The 10,902-nt window shown below is 55.7% G+C and overlaps 1 protein-coding gene across 7 annotated transcripts in view; it reads left to right on the top strand.

Moving 5' to 3' along the window:
- Positions 1–547: 547 nt before the first annotated feature.
- Positions 548–10,902, top strand: part of LOC140634874 (zinc finger and BTB domain-containing protein 7C) — a 335,185-nt gene continuing 324,830 nt past the window's right edge. For 4 of the 7 annotated variants that reach the window (XM_072828526.1, XM_072828523.1, XM_072828529.1 and 1 more), the window contains exon 1: positions 553–629. The gene's annotated coding sequence lies outside the window, so the exon portion shown is untranslated. Of the gene's footprint in view, positions 630–10,902 lie in introns of all 7 variants that reach the window. The other 3 variants (XM_072828525.1, XM_072828532.1, XM_072828524.1) reach the window with 3 other exon arrangements.

The raw sequence follows: 10,902 nt of genomic DNA, 5'->3' as shown, positions 1-10,902 counted from the left end.
CCCCAGCGGATGGCGGCTCTGCCGGCCCCCACCCCGCCCCCGCGCCGGGCCCCGCCGGCCGCCCCCGCCCCCGCCCCCCGGGCCCCGCCGCCCCCGCTGCAGTCTCTGTCCACAGAGGGATTCCGCGGAGCCGGGGAGGAGGTCGGGGCGCAGCAAGTGCGAGAGCGGCGGGCGCGGAGGGGGCGCCGGGGAGGCGGCCGGGGACATCCGGGCCCTTCCGCCCCGTGCGCCCCCGGAGCGGGGGGCGCGGGGCGCGCGGGGCGCGGGGGGCGCGGGGCGCGCGGGGGACGCGGGGGGCGCAGGGCGCGGAGCTGACAGCCGCGGCGCGGGAGGCGGGGCGCGAGGAGGGCGGAGGCGCGGCGGGGAGGGAGGAGCTGCCCGCGCGCCCGCCGCCGCCGCTCGGCTCCACACCCGCCGGCGCAGCCCCGCCACGAGACTCTGACAGCGCGCGGCCCGCGCTCCTCGGGCGCACAGGCACGGAGCGCGGCACGGAGCGCGGCACGGAGCGCGGCACGGAGCGCGGCGGCGGCGGAGGCGGCGGAGGCGGCGGAGGCGGAGGCGGAGGCGGACGCGAGGACCGCGGCCCGGCGCCAAGTGCGGGAGGCGCGCGGGGCCGGCGGCGCGCAGAGGTGAGTGGCGGTGGGGGTCACGGTCTCCGCCGCACGTCGGCGGCCGAGGCGGGGCAGGGGCTCGCGGGGCTCCCGGGGCAGGGTGGCTCCGCTCCGCCGCAGCCGGAGCGCCGTCCCGGGGCTGGTGCTAGGAGGCCGGCGGGCTGCGCGCCCCGGGGCGCCGGCGGGGGCAGGGGGCAGGGGGCTGGGGGCTGCGCCGGCCCTTCGGGGCTCGGGGCGGCCGCCATGCAGCGGGAGGAGCGGGGGAGGAGGCAGGGAGGAGGGGGGAGCCGGCGAGCGGGCGCCGCGCCTCCTGGCTGGCACCGCGGCCGGAGCGAAGTGGCGCGCGGGGCGGCGGGGAACTTGTGCGGGTGCGTGCGGGCCCGGGCGCGGCGGCGTCTGCGGGCCGGGCCGGGGCGGGCCGGGGCGGGCCGGGGCGGGGCGGGCCCGTCGGCAGCCACAGGTGGTTTCTGCCAAAAGTTTCGCCGCACTTCTGCGGGGCGGGCGCGGGAGCATTCCGGAGGGTGGCGGCCTCCGAGAGTTGGGCGCCCGCACCTCCCCCGGCTCCTCCCGAAGGCTGCGGAGGGCCCGGAAAGCGCGGACCCCGCATCTCGCGGCGGCCCCTGCCCGAGGCGGCGCCCCTGCGGGACCTTGCGACCCGCGCGGCTGCGGCGCGGAGCTGCGGGAAATGGGCCCCGTTGCGGGGTCGCCCGGTGCCTCGGGGAGGTGGAGCCGAGGCCAGCCCGACCCGCGCCGCAGCCGCAGGCAGCGCAGGGCCTCGGCCGGGGATCCGCGCGCCTCTCGCTCCTCCGAAACCCAAGGGTCCCGGCCGCTGTGCTGCTTTGTTGTTCGGGCTGCTTGTCTGATCTCATTAGGCGGAGAGCTAGGAGGAGCCAAAGAAGAGCCAAGCGGCAGCAACGCTTTTCCTTTGAAACCAGCTGTGGAGGCCGGTACCCAAACTAGGCGAGGAGGGGCCAGGGACGAGGGGAGCCGCGCGTCGGGAGGGGTGGGCTCCCTGACAGCCTCCGCGGACCCCTGCAAGGCCAGGCCCGGGGTTTCTGGGGCCTCTGGGGGCAGAAAGAAGAAGATGAAGATGGGAAGGGAACACGCCCCAGAAGAGGAAGATGTGCAGAGAGAGAGAGAGAGAGAGAGGCTCCAAGAAGTCCAGTGGTTTGGCCCAGTTCCCCATTGGCCTGCTGTCGAGTCGAATCCAGGGTAGCGAGGTTAGAACCACCCTGGTAGGTCGGTCCTGGGCTGAAAGAAATCTTTATCCTCCCAATGGGTCTGATACCCAGCTGGTGCAAGTCTGCACAGAAATGCCTGAGAGTTGGTTGGAAACACCGAGTCCTTCATCCCGGCTGCCCCTGCACCCACTCCCTGCTCCCCCAACCCCACAGAGTACCTGGGTAGAAAGCGTGCCCTTTGCTTTAAAAGAAAAGGTCACAGAAGTTTGGAGCAGAAAGATGCCCTAAAGATAGGAGGAACGCTCATTTTACAGATGAGCAGCTTCAGGCCCAAGGGAAAGTGACCTGCCACGGCAGTTAGTAATCCTGGGAGACAAAAAAAATGACATCAGCCTCCCAGACCAGGGTGGACACAGTTCCCTCAGCAAGGCCTCGCAGGGCCTGAGGCCCGAGATGCCACCCCACACCCCGAGCCCATCATGAGGTCATTATCTGGTACTTCCTATGTCCATGCTCGCCAACTAATGTGGTATATTTCCTATTCTCTGCCCTTGGCTTAAAAAAATAAAAAAAAAAAATGAGGACTATCACTGAAGGTTTCAATCTGACTCTATTCCAACTTTTCCTGCTCCCTTCTCACCCCAAATTCCTCAAACTCCTTTTGTAACATAATGCAGCTTGATTGGCCAAGATGAGTTTGCAGCTTGTCTCATTGTGAAGCACCCTCTTTCCGTAGGATGCCAGAACTCTGTTTTCCTGGTAATTAGGTTTTACAGATATTTTTGAAAGGGAGCCCAATTCTGGATCAATTACACTTGGACACAAATGTTGTGCTGTTGTGGATACCAAATGAGAAAGATGAGCAATTATCTGGGGGTGTTGGAATAAATGTTGTTATGAGTATTTGACACAGCTATTAGACATCAATGAGTGGGTTTTCAGTAAATGTTTTTTATGCCGTATTTTATTGAGCAAACAAAGTGTCTTAATTAAAAAGAACTAGGAGTTGGCCACTTAGATTTTAGCCACTTGTTTCTTACCAGTGTGCATGGATGGGAATGGTTCGAATGGTAAACAGAATGATGGGTGGGAGCTTTCCCAACCCCCACTCGCACCCCTACCCCCACCAAAATATTCTAGGGCAACGCTCATCCTTGGGATCCACTGTCGTGTACAGTCCAGTGGAACCATATTAAATCAAAATACGTCTGGGTGCGGTGTATGCCAGTCTGTATTAGTCAGAAATGTCTGGTGAGAGAGAATGTTTTGTAAGTTTTATTGCTGCACAAGGGCACGCGGTATCAAGAATTCGAGGCTAACACAATGCCACCAAATATAATTCTTCTGCTCTTGTGAACAGATAAGAATCAGCGTCCCCACAGCTGTGCTTGGGCTCCTGTGGGAGAAACCAAGGTCTGACGTCATCACGACAATGCAGGGTTACAGTAGACAGTGCCTTTTGGCTTCCATGTATCTCAGGTCATGGCCATCCCCACGATGGTAGGGAGTTCAGCTGTTTGTCCATCTTACAGGTGGGGAAGCTGAGGCAGAGAGGCGACGGTGCATGAACACATTCTGGGCATGCAGCTCAGGGTTTCTGGGGTGGCCAGGTGGGTAAGAGGCCCCCCTAATCACATTGCCCCCTGCCTCTATCCAGTGCTGCCACTGCAGCAGGGTGCAGAGGTGTGGCGGGCTTATGGTTATAATTGATGGGAGGCCACCAGCTCTGATGGGGGCCCGGCAGGGCTTTCTGCCCCACCCCCACAGTGGGTGAGCCGTTTCCTCCCTCTTATAGCAGGCTGTGGGAACTTGGGGGAGGAGGGACCAGCTGGCTGAGGCTGGGACGGGGGTGTGGGATCTGTGCCTGAGGAGGGCTGAAAGAGTCCAGGCTATTTATAACCCCTCCTCCCCTCCTGGGAAGAAGAGACTCAAGGGTCTGGAGCCACCCTCTGTGATGACTCCTCCCCAGGATGGCTGTGCCCTACTGGAAGAAATCTACCACCCAACTGCATGGTGGGTATTGGTGCGAACCCTGACCCGTGTAGAAGAGGCCCCCCGGGAGGGCTTTGGGGAACTTGAGCTGCTCCGAGGTTTTAAGATACAAAGATTTCCTAGAGTCTCTATGTGTGCACTTTTTCTCAGGCACTGACCTCTCCCGCCAACCCCCGTCGCCACTGTTTGCAGAAAAATGAAGCATACCCCAGAGATCTCACAGAGCAGAACTTAAGAATCTGCAAAAGTGGGGGTCCTTGGCTTTTCTGCATAACGGTAACGGTGATTTTTATGCGAGAGGAGATTGTGAAAGTGGCGTATCACACGTGGTTCCCCCTGACCGTGAGCTCAGGCGGTCGTGTGTGGTGCCGGCTGGGCAGGTGTGGGGCTCTCCCCGCCGCCCCCCGCCCAACCCTACCCTGGACCAGCCCCCCACAGTTCCCCTTGCCTTCCACACTCTTAGGACCAACACCCGAGTCCTCTGTTGTCTTCAGAGAAATAGTATCTGCCATTCTGCTGGTCACAGCCTTGTCGCTGCAATGGGGCATGTTTCCTCCCTGGGCTGGTGGTCGGCAGAGTGCGGGTGGGCTGTGGGGGAAGCAGCGAGGCACAGTGCTCTTCTCTCTGTGTAGCTCCTCGCACTGAATTAATCCTCCCATCGGAACCATTCCGGGGCTTGCAGCAGGTTTTGCCAGGGAGAGAAGGCAGGCGGGAGGCCCGAGGTGCAGAGGTGGGGGGGGGGGGGCAGCTCCGGGACCACGGCGGTGCCCGGTGAGCCTGGCGCGGGCATCACAAGCGGGGGGCTCCCGCGGGCAGCCTGGTGGGATGCTCGCTGTCACTTCCTCAGCATGCGGCACTGTCCTGGGTATTGCACACGTGCTCTAGGCCAGTGCCGGGGTGGGCGTCGGTCAGGGTTGCTTCTTCCTTGCCATCAGCAGGGTTCCTCGGTGTCGGGAGGGCGGGGAGGCACGATCAGAGTGCATGTGAGAGGAGCCCTGGACCCAGTGGGTGGGCTACGGTGCTGCCAGAGATGCCGGGAGCAGGGGACAGCGGTGGCCCTTCCCCAGTCCCGCCTCACCAAGCATGCTCAGTGGGTTTCCTTTCAGTAGGCAGGTGGGCTGCTCCTTCGCTCACCCTCCTGTGGCTCCCACCTGCCTTCCGACTCCCTCCACTCCCGGGACAGCACCTGCTGGGCCCCGTGGTTCCTGGAGCACACCGTCCTGCTCCCGCGCTTGTCCTCGCTTGTTCTTTCCATCTGGTGGGCTCCTTCCCTCTGATCTCCCCCCATCCGGTCCCCGGCCTGGACGTTCAGGTCCCCCCACCTTCCTCCCTTTGTCAGACGCTTCACAGCACCCACCTGTGTCTGGGATGCGATCTTGGTTCTCTTCTTGTTTATCGCTTGTCTTGCCCACTGGAATGTAAGCTCCAGTAGGGCAGGGGCCCTGCCTGTTCTGGTCCCCCATCGTCTTCCCCACCCCAGAACAGTGCCGGGCAGGGAGTGGTGCCCCAGGAAATGAGTGGGTCTGGCCGTGAGTGCTGGGGCTCTGTGACGACGAACCAGCCAGGTGCCTCAGCCTTGGGACCTCTTCAGCCTGGAGGCAGGAGTGAAACCTGCTCCCACATGCTCTGCTCATGGCAAGGAGGGGAGGTGGCCCTGACGAGGCACAGCCGGGGGTGGGGGGCACGGTCAGGCAGCTGGTGGTAGCCCTGACTCCACAGGGCTGGTTGGCTTAGGCACAGGGCTCCTTTTTCTGATGCCCTGTGAGGAGTCAGGGGCCCAGGCAGCTGACCCACCTCCAGGACTGAAGTTCCTCTGGCTTTTGCTTGGCTGCCACCTCTCTCTCTGTTTATTTACTTCTTTGGTGAGCAAGAGTTCCAAGCAGAATGCCATCCTTGGAGAGTCAGGAATGTTGTGTTTTTCCATCAGCACCATTCATTTGCTGCCTCCTCAGAACAGCTGTGGACAGCTGGCTGCCAGCGTGGATGCAGGGAGGGCTTCTCTTCAGGGCCAAGGGGTACACTCAGCCCTGCAGGAATGGGGGATTTCATCTGTGCTTCACACCCTGCTGGTTTCCAAACCCCACTGAAATGGTGCCTGTAAAAACAGATTCTTGAGGAAATTAAAAAACGATTAGCATTCGGTTTACTGCTCCTTCTCTGATTATAAAAGCAACGCGAGTCAAGGTAGAAAATTCAGAAAATGTAGAAACGTTGTAAAATTAAACTCCCAAACTGTGACAACACCCCGATCTTGGTGCATTTCCTTCCAGTCTTTTTTCTGTTCCCGCCAAAATGCACACACATGCACATGCACACGCCCATCCCCCTGCACATTGTTTTCTGAGCTTCTGTCAACCCAGGCCATCTCTTAATAAACAGAAAGGCTTCTTCTCCTGAGAAGCCTGAGCCATTCCCACTGTGAACCACTGATATTTAGAAGAAAATCTATTCTCCGCATCTTCTCCATTGATGGGGAAGATTTTAGTGAACTTTACCTAATGGAGTTTAAATGAGGAGAACAGTCCCTGCCTCCAGCATGTGGAGGATGTGCTCTGGAAGGGACCTCTCATTCCTGGCCTCTCTTGGTCACCAGGCGAGGAGCTACTGGTTTATGGTGTTTATGTCTCTGGTTTATGTCTCCTTACAGAGCATTCAGTTGCATTTCCCAGCGCCATCGGGTCTCTAGAAATGTATTCTAATAGATGTGTAACCTTCCCTCAAGTCACATGTCACACTTTAACCATTACACACCTGTAAGAAAATGAACCCAGAGCGCATGAACTGATCATTCCTTGACCCCAAAATAAGAAGAGCAGGAGAATCTTGAGAAATATGAACCCATGTCATTGGCTTAGTGTGTTTAGGGCATGGCTGTTTAGAGACAACCTTTGCTTCTTCGGGAGCCTGGGGCTTTGTTGCCACGCAGAATCCTTCCTGTAGGAGGAGGGACCACGATTAGGCCTGTCCATGTCAGGGCCTCTTTTGGGACTGAGGTTGGCTGGGGAGGGAGCGCAGGGCGCTGGGGGTGAAGGGATGAGGAAGAAGATCATTACATCCTGGGAAGCAGGAAAGGGCCACATGAGAGGCAGTTCTCTGACTTGGTAGTTTTGGTGGGTTTTTGGAGGAGGTGATGTTTAGATGGAGTCTTGATATAAGGGACTGGAGGGACCTAATTCCCTGAAGGCAAGAAGTAGAGGGCACCCAGACAGGAGAGTTGGCTGCGGGCAGCCTCAGAGTTGACACAACAAGGGTTCGTGAGCCCAGGAAGAGGGAATGGCAAGAGCTGGGGGCCCTTCAAAATGGTGGCTCCTCGTGAGCTCAGAATCTAGTTCTAGGGGAGGACAGGTCCCCTTGGGTCCCAGGGCTCCACTCCGTCTCTTGGCTGGTATCATCGCCATACAACAGGTGACGAAACCGAGACCTCAAGAAGTCAAGTGATGGTGAGGAGCATGGGGCGTGGAACTGAGGAGACCTGAATCCTTATGGCTTGGCCGCTTTCCTGAGGTCACCTTGGTCATGGTGTCAGATCTCTTAAAGCTTTGGTTTCTTCATCTGGAAAATTATGAACACCAACTTCATGAGGTGGGTGGGAAAGGAGAGGACATGATACACCACACAAAGCCCTCAGCCTGACTCCTAGCAAAGACAGGCATGCATCCATGAAAGCCACTGTTAGTCGTGGGTTCTGTGAATTCTGCTCCTAACCTGAAGGGAGGAGAGTGAAGAATGAGGTTGGGGGCACCCAAACATCCAAGACTGTATCCTTCTTCCTCCCCAAGCTACTACTATACTTGAAGAGCTAAAAATCCTGTCTCCAGGAAAGATGACCGCAGGGAAGCCACCGCTCATGTAGGTAGAGTCTGTGTCACCTGAGGGCTTCCAGAATCCCTTTCTCTGTCCCCGCTATGGAAGGGGAGATACACTTGTGGGAACCACCCTGAGGCTTTAGATGTCGCTGGCAGGGGTGCATTCTTTACTCCTTCACTCCTGGACATGGGTCAGTCTTTAGAATAGAGAATGTCTGGCCACACAGAGAGTGGCACATAGGGCGGGTCGGTTTTGCTGATTGGGAGCTAACCGGGTAAGACCATATGACCTGGAGCAGCGCAGCCTGGTAAAAATATAGTGCGAGTCATCTATGTAATTTTAAGTTTCCCAGTAGCCACATTAAAAAAAAAAAAAAAAGTCAAAGGAAACAGAAGGGAAAAGGAAATGCATTTCATTTAACCGAATGTGTCCAAAGGATCGCCGTTTCTGCAGGTGCCACCAGGCACACTGTGGGGGCTCAGCTGGCCCTGGGGCCACCCAGTCAGCCCATGGCCGGGGGCGGAGGGGGAGCAGTCTGGGGAGGCTGGTGTTCCCAGGCTGGGAGTGGGGGAGTGCACACCGCGGGCAGTGCGCCGGGCCTCTGGACAGGACGGCAGGAAAGCCAGTAGTTGGGGAGGAAGCGAAGGCCCTCGAGTCCTGGCTGGAGCCCGGGCCCGGGGCAGCCCTCTCACCTTCACCGGCCTGAGTTTTGCCCTGTGCAAAATGAGCTACCCCTGTGGTTCCCATGAGCAAAAGGCAAGCAGAATAAATTCAGTGCCTTCCCGAGTTGGAAGAGGGTGGAGGTGGGGCTTGGAGAGAAATTTAGGGCAGTGGAAAGGATGTCCAGGCCCCACGTTCTCAAGCATCCATAGAAAGTTCTGTCCGGACAATTTGTACACGTAAGCCTCTCTAGCAATGCCAGGACCCAGTCACCACCAGTCAGTTGCCCTTGTGATTCTTTTTGCCTTAGATTCTTTATGTAAACGCTGTGTTTTGGGGATAGAAGTGGCCGAGCATGACTATTATTATTTTTTATTTATTTATTTATTTTTAAAAGGACATGTTTTCATTGTCTTTAAGTCACGAAGCATCTTCTTGTTCCTGGGTCATCCCAGATGGCAGTGTGTATGGCAGCCATAAAACAGGGGAGGGTCCACGCAGGAAATATTAGAACAAAAAAGGAAATATTTCAGCTCTGTCATAACTGGGCACTCGGCCTGTCCAGAGAGGATGTGGGAAGAGGAAAGAAAAAGGCAGCAGGTGTGTTTGGAGGGAAGGGTGTGTCTGCAAATGTATTTTAAGCTCCTGAAGTGAGACACATTGGTTTTATTGCACTCTGGTAGGGAGGGATTTGAGGTTTTTATCTCCCTGCCACAGACTCCTATGTGGTGGGTGGGGCACTCTCTTTCTCCTTTTATTTAAAAAAAAAAAAAAGGTTTTTTAATAAAATATTTTATTTATTTATTCATGAGAGACATGGAGAGAGGGGCAGAGACACAGGCAGAGGGAGAAGCAGGTTCCTTGCAGCGAGCCCTGTGCGGGATCCTGGGACTCTGGGACCATGCCCTGGGCCGAAGGCAGATGCTCAGCCACTGAGGCCCCTGGGCGTCCCTCTTTCTCCTTTTAAAGGACATTTTTTCTTTTTAAAGTAGATTGTCACCAAGTAACTAGGTGTATCCACCCGAGGGCCAGCTCCTCCTCCCACGTGGGGAAAGGGCTGGCCTGTACTAAGAGCTGGTCCAAACACTCACCTTCACAAAGGAGGAGACTGAGGGTCAGAGAGGCCCCTCCTCCACTCCCAGGTCATCCAGGAAGGCAGCAGGGGCGGCCACCCCTGCCACGGCATCCTTTCTGCCACAGAAGGGTGCCTCCCAGATTTTGTCTTCACGTTTTACAGATGACTCAACAACAGGCTGCCTTAAACCATTTTTTAAAGGAGGAATTCTCTCTTATGTTTTCCTAAACTAGATTTTTTTTTATTACTCTTCCACACATTGTTTGCTTTGAATTTTTAATTTAATTTTTTCGAATAGGTCAACACTTACATGGTTTAACATTCAAAAGGTACAAAAGGGTTTTCAAAATGGAATATCCTTATCTCTCCTCCTCTCCTGGTTCCCCCACATGGAGGCAACCACTGTCACTGGTTTTTCAGTGTGAAGAGATGTCATGAATATACAGGAAAATATGTCTCCGTGTGCCCATGTGTATATCCACGTGTGTCTGTATTTTTGAAGTTTTTTACCCAAATGGGAGCATTCCATACACACTATATTTCACTTTCCACTTCCCATGCAACCCTAAATTTCTGGGACATCTGATTATCTGACTATAAAGAACTTCTTGATTCTTTTTTTTTGCTTGTTTGTTTCAACTATGTAGATTCCATTGTTTGGGTCTTCCTTGACTTTGTTAACCAGCCCCTCATAGATAGTCATTTTGGTTGTTTCCAGTCTTTTGCTTATGTAATAGTCTTGGTTTTTACCCAATGGTTTTTATAAAAAAGATTCTATTTAGTTATTATTTGAGAGAGAGAGCATGAGGAGAGGACAGGGGCTGAGACAGAGGCAGAGGGAGAAGCAGGCTGTGGGGACCCCGATGCGGGACTTGATCCTAGGACCCCAGGGCCACGACCTGAGTCAAAGGCAGACACTTAACCCACTGAGCCACCCAGACGTCCCCAGTGATTTTATTTTTTTTAAATTAAAGCAGTCCTTGGAGTTTTTTGACTACAGACAGATTGATAGCATTTTAAGTTTGCTGATTTACTGTTTGCAAGATGCCTGGAAGATGTTTACATGTTTAAGGGTTAAGAGTAGAATAAATAATTTTTATATTGAACTTTCTGGAAAAATGAATCATATGGTCAACATTCATTTATTAAACCAATGTTTCTTGGGGCACCCAGGTGGCTCAGCAGTTAAGCGTCTGCCTTCGGCTCAGCGTGATCCCAGGGTCCTGGAATCAAGTCCCACATCGGACTCCCCACAGGGAGCCTGCTTCTCCCTCTGCCTGTGTCTCTGCCTCTCTCTCTGTGTCTCTCATGAGTAAATAAATAAATAATCTTAAAAAAAAAAAAAAACTTCACACCAGTGTTTCTTGAGTTCTACTCTGTGCTGGGCACTGGGCTCTGGGCCAGGCAGTTGATGGGGTGGCGGGAACAAAGAGGACAGGGCACACAGGTAGGCCTGGCATTTGGGGATAGAGTGCGGGGGCAGGAGCGGTACATCTGGAGGTGACTTCGCTAGGAGAAGAGAACAGTTAATGCAGCCTTGGGGGCAGCCTGGACAAAGGGACACAGAAGTCATGGA

Source organism: Canis lupus, chromosome 6, assembly GCF_048164855.1.
Source record: "Canis lupus baileyi chromosome 6, mCanLup2.hap1, whole genome shotgun sequence".
Taxonomy (NCBI): Eukaryota; Metazoa; Chordata; class Mammalia; order Carnivora; family Canidae; genus Canis; species Canis lupus.
This window is presented reverse-complemented; position numbering and strand designations above follow the sequence as displayed.